This window comes from Solea senegalensis, linkage group LG3, assembly GCF_019176455.1.
Source record: "Solea senegalensis isolate Sse05_10M linkage group LG3, IFAPA_SoseM_1, whole genome shotgun sequence".
NCBI classification, from domain to species: Eukaryota; Metazoa; Chordata; class Actinopteri; order Pleuronectiformes; family Soleidae; genus Solea; species Solea senegalensis.
Genome location: NC_058023.1, coordinates 13,037,515 through 13,057,591, shown reverse-complemented (window position 1 = coordinate 13,057,591; position 20,077 = coordinate 13,037,515). Strand labels below are relative to the sequence as shown.

At 39.6% G+C, this 20,077-nt stretch overlaps 1 long non-coding RNA gene across 3 annotated transcripts; it reads right to left on the bottom strand.

The window, feature by feature from the left end:
• Positions 1 to 12,433: 12,433 nt before the first annotated feature.
• Positions 12,434 to 19,972, bottom strand: LOC122767246. 3 transcript variants are annotated; one of them, XR_006360187.1, is made up of 5 exons: positions 19,882 to 19,972; positions 18,530 to 18,616; positions 16,801 to 16,879; positions 15,293 to 15,400; positions 12,434 to 12,501 (listed from the first exon to the last, which is right to left on the bottom strand). It is a non-coding gene; the product is annotated as an uncharacterized LOC122767246 (long non-coding RNA). The 3 variants fall into 3 exon arrangements; XR_006360188.1 differs by lacking the exon at positions 12,434 to 12,501 and adding an exon at positions 14,787 to 15,193; XR_006360186.1 differs by lacking the exon at positions 12,434 to 12,501 and having other exon boundaries at positions 14,787 to 15,400.
• Between the last annotated feature and the right edge of the window lie 105 nt (positions 19,973 to 20,077).

The following is a 20,077-nucleotide window of genomic DNA, read 5'->3' as shown; positions in this document are numbered from 1 at the left end:
TGTGGCTATTTAACTGTATTAATCACACTTTTAAAAAAACACTTTAGAGATGTGTGCTGTTATATAGTTTACAATAAAATGCTGCTAAATCACACACCCAACTGTGAAATTACAGCTTCATTACTTTAAATTGTTCAAGTTTGTTTTGTAAAACGTTTGCATGGTTGTCTGAATGACTGATGATATTCATTGACAAGACTATACAGCCAATATACATTTACATGGAGTAATAATATCTTTGTGTATAATGCAGCGAAAACCTATAAGTCTAAATCTTATTACCATAAAGTAACACTGTCCCTCTGCGGCCATAGCTTTATTTAAATAAAATGTTATTTTATTTAAATAAAATATTGTCACACAGGGTGAGCTTGAAAACCTGCAATCATCTGGTAAACATTTAGCTTTATGTAAAGCTGGAACGTGTTTTTTATTATTTAGATGAAAATCTCAATTATATTTATATTATATCAATATGTCAAATACATGGTATATATTGAATTATGGAGTATAATATAAATCACTCACATAATAGTGTGTTTGGAAATATATGATAATATAGTTTAAGTTTGAGCTTGTGTGTGTATCAGCTGTGAGGACATTTTATCATTGTGAGGACATTGTAGCTGGTCTTCACAATTTTAAAGGGCTTGTTGGAAGTTAAGACGTGGTTTTAGGTTTAGAACTGGGTTTAGGTTAAGGTTAGGAGTAAGAGGCTTGTGTGTTTCCAGCTATGAATACGGCTCCAATATTCGAACATTAATCACTATGGGTCCTCACTTAAATGCACAGTATGCATTCTCTGCCACTAGAGGTCTTAATCTCAATCAAAACAATAACAAAACACATTGTTTAATGATAGCGAGAAGCAGCGTGGGATCATGGGAATTGTCTTTTTCTCTGGTTTGCTTCCACTTTACAGGGAGAGTGAACATGCAGCATATGCCAATTAGAGACAAATACACCAAAAGCCAACACATTAGCTAACAAGTAGCACTGATTACTTTCTTACTCACTCTGATGTTTGTCCCAGAAATTACAGCAGCGACGGTAAAGCAGCGGGCGCCATTTAAAGGACCATGAAACAAAAAACAAACATGTTTCTATGGAATTAAATAGTGTTTGCAACATTTTGGTTTCACACAACTCAAAGTATATTAGTCTTGCCGTGTTTTTTTTTTATATTTTAATGTAGAAATGCTACTTATCTTAATGCTAATAATGAACAACGCTCAGGTCAGGGGTCTAAAAATTGTAAAAATTGTTCACGTTTACGTGCCGAATGCAAGTCAACTCACAAGTGGAGCATGCAGGACCGTGTGCCTGCTGCTCGTGTCTTGGAGTGACTCCGAGATGGGTGGTGGCGATGGAGGAGGGGGTGGGGGTCAGGGTCGGGTGAGGTTTACAGTCGCCAGACTTCCTGACTCTCTCGCTGTCGGACACTTGTGAACGCAGCGTTGGCTCTTTGTGTCTGTAGCACTCTGCTCTGCAACCACAAGGTTCAAATGACCCCAGCGGCTGCTCGCATTCTGCCCAGAGCCGGCCTCGTCTGTCAGAGGCAAAGAGAAATCCATTAAAATCTCAACCCGATCAAAAAGACGCCCAAAGCCGAGGCACCATATGCACTCATTTAGGGCTATCGATGACTGGTGAGCACTGTGGGTACTTTAATACATGTGATACATTGACTTACTGCCAACAGTGGCTGGAAAGATGTTTTTTTTTCTTAGCAAAAGGAATAGCACTGCGCGTTGGGCTGCACTATTCTGGTCTGATGTTCACCTCAAGGCTGTCCACAGCTGTCAGCACGTTTCTCCAGTGTGACCATCACTAACCCGCAGAGCACATGGTTTCCATTCAGCGCTAAACATATGAATGCTCAGAGCTATTGTTTAAAATCATTGATCCCCATTTGCAAGTGATAATGTGGTCCCACTGAAAGATTGCGGTGGGAGTTTCTCTCGTGCCACTATAGCATGCAAATGTGGAGACATGGCCCGACCACCATGTACGCATGTCTACCATCGGAGGTCGCGTTAAAAGAGCTTGTGACGCATGGATCAGTCGTTTTAAATCACATCGACAAACTGAGAGAGAGAGAATGGAGAGCCATGTTTGGACAAACTGCAGTATGACTATGTACGTCTCTGTACGCTGTTCTTGTGTGTGTGTGTGTGTGTGCGCGCGCTGGCTAATGCATCTTCATGTCGTACTACTCTTTAAGAGGCTGACATGTTGTCAGAGCCAATTTAATCTCCTGAACATAGAGTGTCAGCTTTGATTGCTATTTTCATATCAATCATTCACCACTGGCCTTGTTTGTAACTGGAGCTGAATGTATGAATAGTTGTTTAATAACCCTGATAATGACCTATTAATCTACATTCACACGACTCGGTGCACCACAGTGAAAGAGAGGACTGTTTCACCACAAGCTTTATTTGTGCAGTCTCAGACAGGATTTATAATTACCACCAATTACTGTAAATGCTGCCACGGGATGGGCTGGATGTGACGCAGCAGTGACCGCTAACTGTGAAGACACCGAGTGTGATTTAGAGGTCGACCAATAAGGGTTTTTCTATGGCCGATGTCAATCTTTAGGAATAAGTGACCAATTGACGGTACATGATGCTGATAATTACAATACACAAAATTGCTGAATGTTTGGATGGCCATACAAAGTTTTACGGGCTTAGGAGAATTTGTCTGTTTAATTGTGGGAGCAAAATTGTGTAATCGTTGACAATTAACTAAAAATGCCGGACCAATTAACTCGTCTACCTCTAGTGAGAATAGTAGAGATCAGTGATAAAATGGACTCTGTGGCCGCAGCTCCTCTCCAGACCATATAAAAATGGACGTAGTCTTCAAGCTACAGAACAAACTTGCATTTTGGAGCCTTCAGAGTCATGATTTGATCAGCACCACGTCAGTTTCTGCAACCAGAAATTCATAGGCATCACCTGCAACCAGGCTCCTCTTGGACAATTTCAGCTGTCAGTGTCCACTCATCATCTATTTTCCTATAAATGGCTCATTTTCTTCTTACAACCAGTGGAGTCGCCCCCTACTTCCATCCAACTTCACTTTTCAAAGTGAAGTCTGAAGTCTGAAGACTGAATCCATTTTTATATGGACTCTATGACAGAGAATAGATGGATGGAGGAGATCTGAGAGATGAATTTACTATGACTGCTTTCTATAAAATCTAAATTAAAACACAATTAACCTTTAAAGTTTGCCCTGCAATGAACTGGCAAACTGTCCAGGATGTACCCCGCCTATCGCCCTATGTCAGCTGAGATTGGCACAGCAACCCCCCTGCGACCCTCTGGTGGAGGATAAAGCGGTAGATGATTACTGACTGACTGACCTATGTTGTATACACTCACCAGCCAATTTATTAGGTACACTGATTGGTATCGCATATGTCTAATCAATCAGTCAGTCAATACATATGGCAGCAAATCAGGCATTTAGGCATGTAGACATGGTCATGATGACCTGTCTAAGTGACCTTGGACGTGGTGTCCAGAAGGATTGGTCTGAGTCAGGCCTGAGGTCAGGCAAGACAAGGCTACATTAACTCTAATAACCGCTCGTCAAAACCAAGGTATGCAGAAGACCATCTCTGACTGCACAACACGTCAAACCTTGAAGCAGATGGTACAACAACTACAACAGCAGAGGACCACACCAAGAGGTACCCTATAAATTGGACACTCCCTTCCATAAGTGTTAGTCGTGTTGAATTGTAATAAGCAACACTTTTCACTGTTTCATCGCTGTTCAGTGACTTTTCCAAAAAGTTTCATTTAGTCTCAGGTAATTGATTTGAAAATGTTTTGTAGTAATCTATTAAGATTCAGATTCAGAAAGTGTACCAACAAAAGTTTAATGTAGTTTGAGAATAAATAACTTAGGAAAAAATGGTTTTAACTAAAGAGATTTTGAGGGTTTTTGGAGACAAGAGCAGTACAATCATATATAGTTCCAAATATATCAATGAAAACTGTGGTGAAGACTCAGTGACGCTGCACTTTACAACATAAACAACACCCCATTCATTATGACATGTCACTTGATAGGGACTGGAGGGATCTAGATCCTCCCTCCAGGCTTTCAGAGGGTTATTGATCCATTCATTTTGTCGACTTTAGTGGTCTGCAGTGACAGAGTGCCTCTGCAAATTGAATGGGGGCTGAGGGATTACAATGACCGTATCTGATGAAAAGGTCCTGCTCGAGTGGCAACGACATAAATAAAGCCAAAAGGTCATCCATCCAACTCTTACAGGAGCCCAGCGACTGCGTGTGTGGAGGGATCTCGTGCCTCAAGGCCCCCTAGTGGCAAACTGTCACGTCACTGCTGTGAAGAGCAATCGAATGTCATCATATGCGCCTTATGCTTTGGAAATGCAGGAGTCCCAGCGAGGACGAAGCTGTGTGGACCACAAAAGGCAATGAGCGGATAATGCCTTCGCATTTTCAAGAGAAACATCCATTATTAATATAAAACTGTTACAACCTGCATACATCTTGTTTACCAAACTTAAACCCTGTCATGGCAAACTTGGCTGAAGATACTACTGATGTCACAGAGGTTGTGTCCTCTTTACTTTCAGGAAAACAGACATTTTTTTCAACTTCTCATATGAAGATATAGAGATTATGTATATGATTAATGTGCAACGTTTCTGAATTTAAATATCTATAGTTAATTCAGAAATACCGAAAAAATAACCAATTATTGTTCAATAGTGTACGCACATTAGCAAATATGTTCTAGCTTTAAAATCCATTTAAATTAATATTTGAATTTTGTATAAATAAATCACTTTTCAGGAGATGTGTCAAGAAACTTAATGCATTTTTTTCACTGAAAAGTAATAGTGCAAATGTGAATGGAAACGGGATGCTCAGCAAACGTCTGAAAGATAAGCAGTACACTGATATATGAATGGGGGGAAATATATCCACAAACAACAAATAAACAAAATGTAATATTGTTTTTTTAAAAAGTGCAGTAGTTTTGTTTACTGTTTTTTAAGTGCCACTTACTCCTTTGACATAATCGTTTCAGTCATCGTCACTTATTTCACCTCAGTCCCATCACTTTGATAAGAAGTCATTTAAATATTTGATATTAACACATATTTTTACATTTCAAGGCCGTTTCATTTATATAGTGGCCTCCAAACACAAAGGCGGAGTCAAGGTGATCTACTGGAAGAACACATTTGAAAATAAAACAATTGTAAGAAATAAATACAAAATTCAAAATTGCACCTCAACAATAAAATAAAAAGAAAGTTAGTATATTTAAAGAAATAATAAGGCAGTCGAAAGAATTGAGTTTAAAAAAGGACCTCAAATTGTTCAAATTGTTAAAAGTCCTTTCAAATACAACAGACGAGTGACGCATTTCTAAGACAAATTTGGTGAAAAATTGTGGAGCACCTCAAGTCAATCACAACACAACTTTGTTTTTGAACAATATTTGTAATAATTTCAAGTCACATACAGTTTATGTCCTTAAACTATTGTTTGAATCACTGTCTTATTTTCTCATTGGGTAATTTGTTCTTTATTTTTGTGAGATACATTGATGAAGAACTTCACCAGTGCAATCCCTTTTTAATTCCATGGGTAAAAGACATTGATCTGATTTTCTTAAATCCTCACAGTGATGATGAAGCCTTATTAGTCATCATCAGACCATCATGACAGATGGGGGAGAACATTATAAAAGGGTAATCACAAGGGAGACGGGACCATATTGTGCGTCTATGTTTGCTGTGATATCCCTTTATTTATGACAACAGGCCATTTCATTGTGGCCTCCAAGATGAAAAGGCCTGACCTCTGAGGGCAACAGTCCATCTGTGAGGTTATTACGAGCTGTGGTGAGAGTGGACGTGCCACTCAGTGTGACAGAGGTTATGGAAATCCTACACATGAACTCTGATGTCCACGTGACAGAATCTGCCTTGCATACGAAGCGGTCCCCCATCCTCGTCTTTAAGATCAGTGTACAGGCTCTGATAAAAAAGACACACTCGAATCAATAGTACAAGTTGGAGGAAACAGATACTTGAGACTAATGGACGTTGGGAATTGCAGCTGATGGCTGCAAAGGGGCTGAAATTCATATTGATACAGACATCACAGGCCAGTGGGCTCCGCGAGGGCGAGAGGAGGTCACAGGTTGCTTTGACAGCCTCCCCGCTCTTAATGGAAGCCTATCGACTGAAGTGGAGGGAAGCTTCTGTGACTAACATGCAAAAAAAGAGGCAGAGAGTCTGCGTATGCTCACACCAGCATAAACGTGTCTGCATGTGTGTGTGAATGTAGACGGATCATTTTCATAGTCTTGAGGGATTCGTGTTCTTGTCAATAACAAGTTATTAGTTGCTCAATAATGGCTTTTTTTCGCTGCTCTGGGCCAGGATGATACATGCTCAAAGACTGTAGTGCATAACATTGCAGTTAACAGTACTCATAACAGTTGGAGTATGACTGAAAACACATTTTCAGCAGTGAATTCTGATGACTGTTCAGCAGTTTGTCCCTGCTTGCCCCAGCACTGCCACTGTAACCACACTAATGGCCCTTTTCTCGGCTTGGCACAGCACAACTTTTTTTTTTGCTTTTCCATTAGTGATAGTAGCTTGTACTTTTTTTTTTTAGTACCTGCTTTGGTGAGGTGATACTATACTATATGTGCCAGTCATTGATTGGTCAAAGTGTCGCCATTGGAAGAGTCACAAGTGCAACATCGGACAAAGGATTCAAATGCTAACTGTAGATCAGCTAAAAAGACTTAAAAAATAATGAAGACACGCACTTATCGCCAACATTTAGCAAGGACATGTGTAAAATCTCAACATTTAACAGAGGAGTCTGGTGTATTTAGCGACTGCACTGCAAGTAGCGAGCTGCATCACAACCCCTTCCGCCGTATTCGATTCTGTGAACAAATCTTTTCATTTAACTGATTCTAATGATTCAGTTACACTGAAAACAACTGCTTGGAACTGTGCAGTGGAAAAGCACCATAACACTCCCTCAGTCAGGTCTAATATTACTGCTCAACAGAGACTATTTTTAGATCAAGAACATGACATACAAATAGTTTTATATTGTTTCTGTTCACAAGGAACAGACTGAGGCAGAATAACAACTACAAAAAACAAAAAAGTTACACATTGACATTTTAAGCTGCAAATTTCATGGTGTTGTTATAATTAAACTCCGATGACAGATGAAATTAGATATTATACAAATATTTATTTTCCTGGGAAAGAGGTATTATTCCAATTTAGAGATCCATTTTCAGTTTGCTTTTCTCATAATTTAAAGGTCCAGAGTGTAAATGTTTGCCTCTGGTGTACAACATGTAGATTGAAAACTCGTGATTATTTCTTTACTTTTTTCCTCATAATCCTACTGAGCACACAGTACATGCTGCGTGGTACACGCTGACACATCATAAACATAACTAACATTTTTGGCCTCCTCCTTGTGTGGCCTTTCCCCCCACCCCCTTGTTTGCACACTTCCTACTTAAATACAAACCACTGACGGCTTATTGATGGCTAGTATATTTGCTGCTCTTTGGTGACGGAACACAAACTGAGCCACATCGTTCACCACAAAAACCCTAATTATCTGCGCTGCAGCCATTTTACTTCCTGCCGAGTTGGCAGTGTGCACGCCCAGCTTTGCTCTAACCTGAGGGCTGAGGAGCTGCGCATCGCTCAGCTCATCCTCTGTGACGGCCCGAGATCTAAAGTGCAGCAGCTCAGTCATGGGAATTTATCATCTGTAAACACACATATCACTAAGCATCCGCTGAATGCAAGTCCAGCAGCAGTCGATGCAGCTCAAAGGGACAACTGCCCCCCCAAATAGGCAGCATTGGATTGTGAGCTAATAGCCTGAGTGGCTGTCTGCCAGGTAGATGCACCTGCAGCTCTGCAACAGACATGTGTCATCACTGCAGTTAAACCCTTACATATGGCTGCTGTGTGCGAGAGAACCATTAAACAGCTGCTGAGAGACAGCGTTTATTCTCAGCAGCACAAAAGCAGACTGTGTGAGTCAACAGCTTAACCTGTTCCTAGAACATCAGACGGATATTGGGAGAAATTCATGGTTGTGAAATCAGCACTGGACACTACAAAGTGATATAGAGCCATCAGCATCCCTCTAAATCAGTGACTCCCAGAAAGAGAGAGAGAGCGAGAGAGCGAGAGAGGAGCAGAGTATTTGTTTCACAGTTGTGGGCAAAGGTTGCTCAGTGGTAGTCGTCTTTCAACTGGAAGGTTGTGGTTTCGATTCCCGGCTCCACTAGTCTACACGTCGATGTGTAACAGAACATGTGCTGCACATATATTCGCTGTATGAATGTGTGAGGGACTGGGTGTGAATGGGTGAATGGCAAAACTGTAATGCAAAGCAGCTTCGAGTGGTCATCAAGACTAGAAAAGTGCTATAGAAATATTTACCATTATTTATATTTGCCATTCTAGGTGAATTCAAATTATTTGTAAGTTGCAAAATCTTCACACAATTAAGTTCAACTAAATCATCAGTAAATTCAACAAGTAGATAAAGTAAACAAAGATTAAAACTGATATATTTGTCCACTTTCCAAACTTAATTGTGCTGTTATGCAGAGGCTTGATTTCAATTTTAAATGTTATTTTCTGCCTGTTTGTGAAAAAAATAATGCACTATTTTGGTGGGTCAAATTTTCTTTTTTACTTTAAATCCTTCACCTGCTAAAAGAATAAAAGTATCAGTTTAAAGCTTTGAAAAATAAAACATCTAATGATGAGTAAGTAAGCAAAAACAGTTTTTCAATTCACTTCCTCTCGCTGGTCAGACTAAATCGGGCTCAGCACCAGAAGTTGTGACCATTCACTGGCTCTTTGGTCCATGTTCGAAAAGCAACTAAAACCCATTCTGCAACAGCCGCGTCGTTCCTGCTTGAACTACATATCTGAGACAATTCCTGATGTGCCGAGTTGGGTTCGCAGACACAGAACTAAGTGCTCTGTGAATTACTGCCACTCAGCTGACGTGCTTCCTGCAGAAATGCCAAAAGTCACTAAATCAAAATGCCAGCTGATATTCACTAATCCACAAAACAATCTCGAACCACAGTAGAAAGCCCTGCGCACATACACTAAAGTCAGCAAACAGATCCAGTATGACAGCCGCCTGAGGTTGAGCTCCCATCAACATTGTGATCTGATGCTCAAAAGGACTCATACAACCTGTCAACTGCTATCAGAGCAACTGCCAGCGCTGCAGAGTCGGCATCACTCATCGGCCAAGACGAACAATGTGCTGAAAAGGTCACAGTTCAAAGCCGCTTAAGACTGTCAACATATGTCGACATCAATTCGGCCATATGTCAAAAAACACGGATATTTCATGGACGGTTTGCTTTCACCTCTGAGCACAAATACCGAAGGTCTAATGTGTCATTTTAAGACACGAACAACTCGGAAACAATACAGTAGCCTGTGGATTGAGACATGCTCAGAAATACTGAATAAGAACTTAACTGTGATAAATAACAAAAGTGCAAAAAAGATCAGAAAATGTATCCAACAACCATGATCATGTGAATAATAGAGAACATAGCTTGTTAGAGAACATATTAGACATATTTAGAATGAACTACTTAAAATGTCTCAGATCTGTGGCACAGTATTACAGAAACTCAAGTGCTGCTCTTTCAGACATAATTTGACTTTTGCCTTAACCAAAGACTACATTAGTTTAAACAAAGATGTCTATTTTCCTCTAAATGGTAAGATAATTGACTAAATTGACATACTGTTCTAATGAAGAACACCTGAGTCGCCGCCTGGAGGCTAACTGGTAGTTCCATATTAGGCTTCACTATTTAAATGATGTCAATCTCTTACATATGGTCTATGGCTTAAATATCAATGCCTCATGAAACCCCTGCTTCCATCTCAGGAAAACTATGAAGCCGAAAGGTGGTTTATTCCTGTGTTATTCTGTCAACAGCCTGCTCTGTGCTTTAAAACCAGGTGAGCGACAAGGCGATTCGACAGCATCAGTTTCTACTGAAGTCAAACGTCTATATCTGCTCTTACTTGCCTTCAAATCCCCCGGTGTCTGTGCGTAGACGCAGCTCGAAGAGACAGATGCTTTCAGCCATGTATTATTCAAGCCTTTAATTCCACAAGCCTGCAAAAGGAGAAAACAAGAGTGTTTCGCATTTGTTTTATTTATCTTTTAAATCCACGAATAGATAGCTGAAAAATGTTTCCAGTTTAAGTTAAATTCTTCACTGGGCATTAGATGGTGATTGTCCCAACTATTGATAATTGATTCATCAGTTTGAGTTTTTTTTTTTCATTATTTTCAGATTGTTTTCAGATGTTTCAGTTTCTTAAATGTGAACATTTTCTGGTGTCTTTGCTCCATATAATAAAGCAAACTGAATCATTTTGTGGAAAAAAAACGATTATGATTTTTTGATTTACCGATTATGCTTTAGTGTGTTATAAGTATTACAAGAACCCCATGCAGCGATCAAAGACAACGGTTTCTAACACGTTGTCAGGACATTTATAGCTCTGGAGAGCAGAAAATAAATAAATAAACGAAAGCTGTCACAGGTGAGTACGTTGAAGCTCTGATTCAAACTCACTGATGTTCAAACTCACTTGCACAGAGAGACTTTCAAACCCATCTGATCCTGTGCGTGAATAAGAACTCTACCAGAATGCTCTGAGATTTGAGTGGCTGAGCAGATTGTTATGCCACCATTAGGGAGCCGTAATAAAGTCATATTTCTTTTGCATTTTGTATGACTGCAGGGCTTCCCACTCTCGCCTGTCTGCTCCTCTCTCATCAGCCTCCCGTAAGTGGAGCAGTTCTGGGCTGCAGGTTTTTTTGTCTCGCTGCAGCCATGAGTGTTGTCCGTGTCACAAAGCATTGCATGATTACACTCAGCGGGCCACAGACCTGTAGACCGCAATGTAGCTGGACAATAAAATGTCTTAGGCCTCATTAAACACCCCCATATTTGGAAATTAGAAACCAGTTATTCATCACAGAGAGCGATCACAACTCATTTCTTTAAAAACAAAGAGTTAATTACACAAAAGGATGTGCCGCTTCCTTAGACTGAATATAAATATGGGCATTATCTTCTGGTCTTTGCTGGTTGAAGCTAACCAGGAAGTACGTATTTAACAGCAACCAGGGGGTGAGTCTGATGGTTGTAAAAAATACTCTCCTTTGGATGGTCTAAGGGAGAATAATCTTCTACTTTCTACTTGATTTATAACATCAGGAAACAGTTTCCTTAGGACTTACTGGTCTCAATCACTAGTTTCAGGTCTTCTTCAATAGAACATCTTCCCATTTAGAGGAAAACAGACATTAAAGAGAGGCACATATGAGTGGACACCAGAGTGATAAACAGCTGGTATTGTTCACCAGGAGCCTGGTTACAGGTGACGTCTGTGAAGATAGATTCCATGTGGATATATTAATTATCTGCACTATTAATTGCAGACAACATCTCACTGAATGCCATTTGTTCAAAATATATAGTACAGTTTCATAAAAATGTGTTGCCTTGAGGTTTTTCAAAGGCGTAAGAATGCTGGCACCCCCACCCCTTCCCTTTTCTTGCCTCAGAACTTTAAAGCATGAGATAAATGAAGGTTGACCACTTCATGTATCACATTTTACAGTGTAGTTTGAGGCCATCCTGTGTGTTTCAGACACTCAGAATAATAAATAATAATAAACCAATGGTCTAATCGCCCTCAAAGACTCTGCAGTTTTCAGTCCCAAACATCAACCATCTTCATCTCTTGGATAGAAACCTCTTAATGATCTTTAAGCATAAATATTGAAGAGTGAGTGAGTGAGTGTGTGTGTGTGTAGCGTCAGGCTTGAGCGATTACATTACCAGTCTTTCTCAAGTGGGCATTTCTGCCGCCTGGTTCTTCCTCGTGCCTCTCTGGGTTTAATTTGAGCCAAAGGAGCCACAGGATACAACTTCCAAGGCGTTAGCATTCTCAGCAGTCACCCAGCAAAACATCAGATCTGGCTAGTCTAAAGTGACAGGGTGCTTAAACTACAGTACGTGGGGTAAGAAACAACCGCCTGCTGCTAACTACAAACACATCAAGTAAGGCTCATGCCCTTTCATCTGCTGCACTGGGTTTCTTACAGTACTTCCCAGCACTATAGTGTTACACCTCCTGGGTATGAATGCTAATGCCTTTTAAGCACTGCAACTTTATGATGTGGTTCAAAGCAATTTTTTTGGAATAATGCAATGGAATTGGCCATAAAATCTGCTAAGTTATTGTGCAATTGTTGATAAACTGATCAACTTAAAATGGATGCTTCTCTTACGTTGTCCACGGCTGCTCCTTCACAGGTTTTCCAGACGAAATCTTCGTGGCAGACGTCCGTAGCCAAATTTCGCCTGATAACAAAAAGCAGGAAATGACAATGTCACACTCTCATGTCCATCAATGTTTTGTAAAATATGCCCACTCTGCCACATTGTCATGTTATCCACTTTTCAGAACATGTACACATTTTAGCTTAAAACCAAGACTTAGTTTTTGTTAGTGTTACAAAACAATCAAAAATAAAGGCCGACTTAAATGCTTGTTCCAGAACCTTCTATTATTATAGTATATATCATGGAGCTGTCAGATCTGGAGCCGTTTTAATTTATTCTTAAGTCAATTGTGCTTCAGTGGAAAGCCCCGATGAAACGGACCTTTAGTTGACAACATTTTGTATAGGATTTTATTTCAAAGTTTTGAAAAAAAAAAAGGGAAAATCAATAGAAGTCTAGAAACAATATATTTTGAATTTTGGGAATGCACCTTATTCAATCTGATTGTACTGGAGCTATTGAATATTCAGCATGAGAATTATGACCACATTTAGTGAGTCTTTCTGCCTTCAATTAACTTCAAAATATTTTGTTCTTCATGGTGACGGAGCATAAATTTGGTCTCCACATCAGTCGACAAATCGTTTCATTATTGGACGAGCACCTAAGCCAGATAGCGTTCGACTGAACATATACTGGTAATTTGACTCTTACAAACAATTTCACTACTAAGAACTTTTTATTACTACTACTACTACTACTACTACTGTTAAACGTCAGAGGAGCAGATGCAGTAAGTAAGTATGTTTTTTGTGGTTGCCCATGAATCCGTTTGGGTGCCTTATTGTGTGAAGCCTTGCCCACCGCTTCACCCTCCTTTCATGTCGCCGGTATGATATTGTGCAGCATATTGTTACACGCACTTAACCGCCATTGGCACAACATCCATCCATAGCATTTTGAAACATCCTGTCTACAGGAAGAGTGCGCTGGAAGCGGAGCCCCTCGCCCACTCCAGTGGTGAGAGTAATTTGGTGTAATTGCACTGTGGGTGAAACCTTTGAAGACCCAGTTTGTGTTGTGAGTGAACTAATGATAATTAAAGCTTGTTCACTTGTCAATAGCCATTAGTGGCGCAACCACATTTAAAAGGCAGAACTTTTCAATATTGCACAAATCTTAGTATCACATTAAATACACTGCTGTGTTTATCTACTTATAAAACAAAGAGGATTTCTTTTTTTCCTCTAACAATGATGGTCAACAGCACTGAGAGCATGATCAACCATGTGGAAGGGACAAAAGAATATTTACATTTTTGCTGCAGGGAAAAAAGTGTTTCAGTGACAAACAATACGCAGCGTGAGCCGTCCCGAGGCTTGAAAGCTGCTCACACCACATGATATAGATTACCTTTGGAGAAATCTGGCCGCCCATTAATGCCACTGTTTGATCTCAATGGCACAAATTGATCCAAGGTGAAGAAGTCGTTGTGTAATTATGATTGATGATGACAGGAAGGGGAAATGATCTGTGCTTTTAAATTCACACAGTTCCTTAGGAAGCGGCAGTGACATGTGAGGGTTGTGCTGATGCGGAACTAGAAACGCTGCATTATTAAAGCTTTGATCCATTATTTACAACACATACAAATGACTTAATTATGTTTTACTACTGTATTACTGCAATTCATTATTGGCCCATTTAAAAACAGTATCGAGTATTTTCTGGCAAGAAAGATGAATGTTGTGTTTATAAATGGTGTTAAAGTACTGGTTAGACATTTTAGGGTTTTTTTGTTATTCCATCCAAGCTGCATTTTGTGGCCTTTACGAGTAGACAGTTTGCCTTTGAGTCATAACCTCACATGATGTCACATGTTTTTAGTCATAATGATTACCACTCAACCATCTGTCTCACAAATGAGTGATTCAAAGGTGCACGTGAAAGCTCCAGAAATGTGCTAATGTAGAACATGGTTCATATTTTATTCAAGTCGCTGGAACATTAGTGGCACTGACAAAATAGCTCAAAACGTACAATATTTCTGGCATTTGACCACCTCAATATTTTCGTGTATAATAGATGATGCTGTAAATGGTGTATGCTGCTCAAGAAATATTTGCAATAATCCAATATGGCCCAATAATGGTCAGTTTATCCATTAGGCTCTAATATCCTGAGCTGAGTTCAAACTAAATCCTGTAGGAATTGGATACACAATGTGGAACCCATTACACTCAACACATCCGGAGAACATTAATACAAGTCATTTAAGTTTAAGGCCTAAGGCCAAACATTAGTGTGAAGGAGAACAGGTTTAATAAAAGACTCCTCCTTATTAACAAATGCATTAAACTCAGACACACACACTCTCCCTCTGTTTGCTCCCTTATTCACCCACGTTTTACTTATACCATACAATGAGAGTATAACTATGTCACGTTTGTGTTGATGCTACCGACAGTCTCAGGAGGAATATAATGTCAAGAGCCCTAAAGTGTGAAAAACAAGCAGGAGACAAATATAAATCCATTACGCTTTTCCCCACAGGCACTGAAGCCTTCAACTTTTTCTTCCGACAGCATCAATTGAGCAGGAATGATTTTTACAGTGGCTGGGCATCTGTGACTCAGTGTCTAGAATAACTCTCTAAATAAAGAATAAAAGCAATCTGCTCTCATTTTACTCAGTGAACCTTTTCCCGGCCCTGTTGCCAGGGGGATGACCAAATGCATTTCATATGCAGAGCATCGTGCTTCACTGCCTCCTGAGCACAAAGCAGAATCATGTTCCACTTTAAAAAAAAAACGGGAATTCTACATTTTTAATGACTGGATGATGGCTTAAGTAAGTGAGTACCACTTACAAGGGAAGATGTGATGTTCTGGTAATCCTCCCTCACACTCATGCAAATCCTCATCCTGGATTGAAATTATTTCTCCTGGTGAAATGTGGTTCTATTTGTGCACGATTCCTATTATAAAAAGGGAAAAAAAAGAAATAAGTACATATATGAAATCATTTTAATTTATGCTGCATAGTAAAATAAAATATTTATTTTCCCCCATTCATGTTGCACACTGTATATCCTGTGTTAACTTGCTGCAGTGGAACTCAGTTAGTTGAGGAGATTCTTCAATATTATGGCTGATTAGCCTGATGCCAGAATTATGTCTTGTTATTTCAAGGCATATAATACAGGACAGTGACTTAATGGGATCTGTGAAATCAGCTGGAAAACTGAGGGGCCTCTCATAGAAAATTCTGCTATACATGCAGGTCACGCTAGGTGAACTCTGAATCACTGAGGTGAAATTATGGAACAAAGGAAATATTTGACTCAGAAATCATCAAGGCAGCACGAGCTAACAGTACAAATTCACACTCGTTTTAAACTGTTACGGCTTTTGAGCTCAAGGTCATCCTCTTTTTCTTTGCCTATAGTGATATCTGTCTACTCACTGTTGGGAGGAGGAGTTCCATTGTGTCTGAAATATGACCGTAGGTTTATAGCACATTTTCTTTAAAAAAGAAAACCGGAACAAGGGGGTAATTAGCTTGTGCTCAGCACTGTCATATCCAGAAGTATATGTGCTCATGAAACAAACAGAGGGAGGAAAACAAGAGGCCGTGCCTCCCGAGGGTCTGTGCCCGCCACGGCCTGGATTATGGCACCAAAGGAATCCTGGGAAGCGTGTATTGATTTAGCCTGACACTTGCTGCCACATTTAGCTTAGCCACTGCTGACGCGCAAAGGCTTCAAGCGGTTATCTGCCACATTCTCTTCTATCTTTAAGGAGCAATGAGAAATTACCTCATGCCATAGAAAATTTATCATCACATAATTAGCTTGGTGCACCTAACGGCAGATCTCCTTTGACTGCTAATATGAGCTTAAAGTTCATGTGCACAGGACTATGTGCAATGTACTTTTGAGCATGAGCATGTGGTGACAAAAACACTGGCCTTTATAAACTCAATTTGCTTTGCAGATGGTCTCAGTGTTATGCTAACAAGAGCATGATGTAACTCGGTTGGGACAAATTAAACAACTGTAAAGAAACAAGTTCTAGGAACAAAGCACAGTTAAAACATGTAAACTAAACTAAAGTTTTTAATAGGAGGAGTTTTCACGAGCTGTTGAGCTGTGGAGATTGACCATCAATATATAAAACACAAGGTATTTGTAGCACTGCAAACTCCACCAAGAAGGTTCCTGAACGCTCAAGTATTATCTCATTAGCCGGGACCTTTTTGGTGCACATAGTTCCTGGTACTAGTCCGTGATGTGGAAACGTCTTGAGGGGCATTTTTCTTTTTGATAGGTCATTAAAACTCTATTTTTTGTGTGATTCATTCATTCGGATTACATACTCATTCTGAGCAGGTTGGCCTCCATGATGTTCATCGAGCCATCTGGGTTGTGGGATGAAAACTCTGCACACTGTAGGCACTGAAAAGGACCAAAAGATATAATTCAAAAGTCTAAATCATTTTATTAAAAGACATCTAGCATGCTACAAGGACATGTGTTTACATTGCATTTCTATTATTTGAGTCAGACAGCTCAAATACTGGTATTAACATTTTACACAAATGTATGAACTGTTCTACATTGTTTTTATCGTGACCCAGTTCACTGCATGAAACAGTGACAAGAGCAAAGTAGTGCATAACATTTCTGACTATTTTTAAAGCCATTTCTCTAACACTTAATGGAAAAAAAATGTAATAATAAAATTAATAAATCTGAAAATCTCTGGGTACCAGTCTTTGGAATGATTGCATGCATTGCCTAAAGCCTTTAGGTAATTTATATTCAAAGGCTATAAAAACTAAATGATTTTAATGTTAAACTCATAACACTCATAAAAACACATTTATGGGTAATACATTCAATTTCTTCAAATAAAACCTCCTAACTGTTACACACTGTACCTTCACAATTGTGATTTCTTTATGGTTGCAGGTGGTACAGCATTGTTTCGTAGCAGTATTACAGGAAGGAAAAGCCATACTTCAGAGAACGTCACGTATTTAGCGTCACCTCTAGTGATGTGCAGCACAAGCAGCCATATTTAAGCTCTATACTGCAGCAACAATTAATCTGTGGTGTTTGGTGAAATTTGGTCCGGTGTCATGAGCAGATTTGACTCCTCACGTGCCCAGTGTTCACATTTCCACTCAGCTGTAAACATCTCATCACTGTGCTGTGCAAAAAAAGTTTGACTGCAATCATCCAACACGTTAGCCTCTGGAGAACCCATTGGCTTTAAGTGGCCAAATGCCATCTTATTTTATTCATGGGATGGCACTTCTGCACTCTTTAGTCTGGCGATGCCTTCAAGCAAGAGAATAAGTCTCACCCTTGTCCCCCTTCTACAACTGTCAGCCAGATCTTATTACTCTTTACAATGTTTTCCATTTAATTCTCTGGGCAACAGTTGTAACATCATGAAGCATCTTCTTCTGCATCTCTGTCAGCTTCAAAAGCAGTTGTGGGACCACTCTGGATGAAATGGACGAAGACGGACTCACAACGGCCAGGGGTGTTATTCTAAGATCAGGCCAGAATCAGAAGTTTTGTCGGTTTCAGTTAACCAGGGAGCTGCTAAATGGCTTAAGCCGAGCAAAGGGGAAGGCTCTGAGATGTTGCTGCATGACAGCTAAAGTAGCTGGACATGTACCCAGCCTAAAGAGCCCCCAGGCTTTCTCTTCTTCATGACTGATTTTAAGTGTTTTATCCATGGAGTGCAGCGATAATGTGCATTAAGATCAAGAACACTTATTTCAATTGCGCTTCATGTTTTATTCTGGGCCTAAATTTGCCAGTGTCTAGACATGTGCTTCGCTGACAATAACTCATGTGACTGTGAGGAGAGTTGACCTCAAGGATGCTAATATTCAGCTCTAACCGCAGCTTTGTTTGTATTATTTTGTTGCAAAGAAGGTAACCCTGTTAAAAATGCAAAGCAAAAGTATGAATATACATAGTGATAGATTTAGATCTAATCTGCATCCAGTCTACAAATGCTTTTAACATAATATATTGTGTGCATGTGGATTAGACCGCTCACCAGACCATCTGGGACCAAAACCCTACCTCATTTAGAGTGACCCAACTCTACATTCTTCCTCATTCTGTTGCTTGGTTTGAGCTTCAGCAGGTCGTCTTGACATCTCTACATGCCTAGTAAATAGAGAGTTGCAGGCATGCGATTGACTGATTAGACATACTTTGCATTAATAAGCAGTTTTAAAGTTGTACCTAATAAAGTGGCCAGTGAGTTTACATTTCTCTAATTGTCAAAATAAAACTTGAAAGTGCAAATAAAAACCTCCATCAACACTAAATTCCAATTGATAACCTGAGTCTGAAGAACATTAATAGACATTACATTTACTTAAGCCTGATTGCTTTCATAGATCTGCATTATTTCTTCACAAATTCATGAAAATGTCACAATAATTCATGCCTACACACACACACACACACACACACACACACACACTGAACCCAAAACAACAACGTGTCAGTTGACATATCCGTCAACACTTTGACATCTCCGGTCTTGTCTGTGGTGCCAGTGGTGTATTTACTGGGAATTATTCCAAGATGCAGATCTGGGGGACTAGGTATAATCTCAAAATATAAAAGTGCAGTGTAAAGTACTTAAAACATTATACACTCAATTTCATTAAATAACAGTGAGAAATGGGAGACTCACAGTGAACTGCCCATAGGGGAACAAATGCCTCGGACCAGGTAACATGGTCTCACTCACGCCCTCACGCACCAACAATGACACAGGTGACAGCAATTAAAGCTCATGATCGTTTAGAGAGGAAACCCAGTTGTTAAATATCAGAATTAGTGCAGCAACAGGAGCTTGTTTTTAGAAACACAACTCACCTTAAAATATCATTAAAAATAAAAAGACAAACAATAAAACACAAAAGGGATAATATGAAATGTTTTCATTTACTGACTTCAAAGGCCCTGGGTAAAGAAAAAAACAGACTAACAGCAGTGAAACACAACACCTGATAATGTGCCAGAACATTCCTTTTCTCTGACACAACCAATTTAACTCTGTTTTTAAAGTCAATTTATTCGCATTCATACACTGGAAAAGCTCCAGATACTGTCATTACCTTAACACACTGCTTCAAACTTGATCCATCCCAGTGTGGGAATCCGTTCTAACCATGTGATTTCAAATAGCCACGTGTTGTTTGAAGTTCATTCCACTGGAAACTACCACCAAAAAAGATCTGCATTTGTCCTGAGGCCAATTTTACTCCCCAAACCAGAGTCACCTGGTAGTGACCAATCAGTGACTGAGAAACCACTGACCATTGCTTGACACAAACTAAATAAACTTGAACACAACATATTTTATGACATGAATAACTTTTACCTACAGTTAGAAGGCAAAGAACAAAGAGTCCTACCTGTTATTTCAGGACACACCTGCAGCAAATGAACTTTCTGGATTAAAATGACTTCCTGGACAGGTGGGCGTGAACATTAACACCAGCCAATTAAAACACTCCTTTATCCAAACCAGAGTCCTGCATGAAAATGTCACAAGAAAATACACCACAGTAATCAAAGAGTTTACATTTTTCCACATCAGGTGCTTTTCGA